The following is a 2,770-nucleotide window of genomic DNA, read 5'->3' as shown; positions in this document are numbered from 1 at the left end:
CTCCCAGGCCTGAGCTCTGCCTTCTGTCTTCACTCCTCAACTCTGGTCATTCAAAAAAATTGTCTTCCAGGAAACAGGTCCCTGGTGCCAAAAAGGTTGGGGATCTCTGGTCTAAGAGTTGGAAAAGTATTCTAATGGCCTATTTGGAGGATCTGGGTGAGAACCTACTTTGTAACTATGAAGTACTGCATGGTTTTAAATATACATTATCTCAAGTTAATTCTTGTAATGCCTTGGGTTAGCTCTGGAGCTTTATCATACTACATATCTTGCCAGAGGACACCAAACCTTCAACTAAAGGAACTCATCACTAATGGTTCTTTATCCTTGCCTGGACTCTAGTGTGGAGTTTCCCAGTTGACACTTTTTAAATTCATTTCCTGTTGTAAGAAACAAGGAAATAGTGACTCCTAAACCAGTAGAAAATCATTAGCAACAAAGGGCAAATGTAATTAAAGGTTCTCTGAGCCAGAGTTAACAGTATTAGCATATTTACAAATCAGAAAAGGGGCATCCTGCAGTTCAGCACACATGCTTCTAAAAACAAAGGATACCTGAGATCAAAAGGGGTAGAGATAGTCATCACCAGACTCAAGGAAAATGGGAAAATGTATCCAGACAGCTCCAGCAAACAAGTTAGGGAAATTTCAAAGGAGAGCTGGAGACAGACCTATAACCATATTACCCTGAGTTAATTTTCACCTTCAGTTAATTTAGATAATTGTGTTAGATTGTAACTCCAGAGTATCCAGCATGGAGAAACGGGGAAGGAGAAGGAGGAGGAGGGGGCATGGAGGGGGGGCTCTATTTGTGTTAGGGATAAAAACAGCCAGCTCCATCTTTTCAGCACGCACCTTGATTTGGCTTATAGACTGCGCCCAGAGCTACAAATCTGTGAATAAACAACTGCCTCAGTTACTGCTCAAGTCCTGTGTCCTGGTTTTTACTGTGAGCTTTTCTCACATTGTTGCTCTAGTTTACATATTTGTAGCATAGAATTATAGGTCCCACAAAACACAGAGATTGAATGAACTTTGTAGTATTATAGTTTTTCATGGGTGGCCTAGCCTTCAGTTTCATCGATTTCAGTGACATTGTTATTTGCCCCAGCCTTATTTAGATTTTCACCTTGTAGAAGGTGCAAGTCAACTCTACATGACCTCACCTTTAAAGATTCTCCCTCCTGTTCCTCTCCCACCTCACGTCATATGTTTGCTGAATCCTTCTGAACATTTTCAACAAGAAATTTAAAGCATGAGCTTAGGGAAACTAATGATTAGGGTTGGATCCTATCTCCATTCCTTACAATATGGATTAGGGAAAATTACATAAATTTTCTATACCTTAGTTTCCTTTTCTGTAAATCAGAGATAATCATGTTTAAACTCACAGGGTAGTTGGGGGATTAAGCAAGGCATAACATTAAAAATGCCTAGGTATGTATCCACAGAGTCCCCAAACATTAATTAAAAAGAATACATGCACCCCTATGTTCATTGCAGTGTTATTTACAATAGCCAAAATATGGAATAAACTCAAGTGCCCATCAATAGACGAGTGAATAAAAAAACTGTGATATATATATATATATATATATATATATATATATATATATATATAATGATATATTACGTGGCTATAATAAAGAATGAAAACTTACCATCTGTGTTAATTTGAATGAACGTACAGGGTATTATGCTAAGTGAGATAAGTCAAACAGAGAAAACCAAATACCATATGATTTCACTTATATGTGGAATCTAAAGAAACAAGATAAATAAAATTGAAATAGAATCAGAGACACAGAAAACAGACTGATGACTGCCATAGGAGAGGGAGTTTGACGGACTAGGTGAAAAAGGTAAACTGATTAAGAAATAGTTTAAAAATAGTCACAGGGATATAAAGTACAGCCTAGGGAATATAGTTAATAATATTGTAATAGCTAAGTATGGTGCCAGGTGGGTACTTGAAATATCAGGGGGACCACTTTGTAAAGTGTATGATTATCTAACTGCTATGCTTACACCTAAAACTAATACAAAATAATATTGAATATCAATTGTAATTTAAAAATAAAATAAATAAAAATGCCTGACATATGTTATATACTTGGTTAATATTAGCTTTTATTATCTAGAGGTATTTTTAAATTTTTACATGAGATCATTCTTTACCAAAATTTTTTTATAAAGAACTGCCACTCCCAGACCATGCATTTGAAGTAAATTCTTGCTCCCATTCCTTAGTGCCATGTACATTTACCTACTTGTATTTGGTCCTTGCCTTACAACCAAAACTGGATCTTATTGACAATTTCAACATAGCTTTCTGTAACTCTGAATGCATGTGCAGTATTATTTTAGTAGTGTTCTGGTCAATGCTTAACAATTAGACTCAGAAAAAAAAATATTTTATATATGTACCTACATTCATTACAAATTTTATTGATATAAAGGAAACATAGCACATAATTTATAAATAAGAACATGTAAAGTATGTTATTATAAATTCCATATAGCTAATTGATTTTCACACTGATGGCTTTGATTTTTGCATAATTCTTGTCTCCATAAGTGATCTATAGTTGCACTTGATGAGCAATCACAGATCTGGCAAGGGGTTAGTTTTCATAAGTCAAAAAACAGAAAAATATATCACAACTTCACTATTTCATTAAAGGCATGACTGACATTTTTGATGAGTCAGATAATAGTTGTCAAATCCTGGAAGAAAATCTCATTAACTTTTTTGTGCTTTTCACAAATTA

This window comes from Furipterus horrens, unplaced genomic scaffold (assembly GCF_987537825.1).
Source record: "Furipterus horrens unplaced genomic scaffold, mFurHor1.1.pri manual_scaffold_2, whole genome shotgun sequence".
NCBI lineage: Eukaryota > Metazoa > Chordata > Mammalia > Chiroptera > Furipteridae > Furipterus > Furipterus horrens.
Note: the sequence above shows the minus strand (reverse complement) of the source record.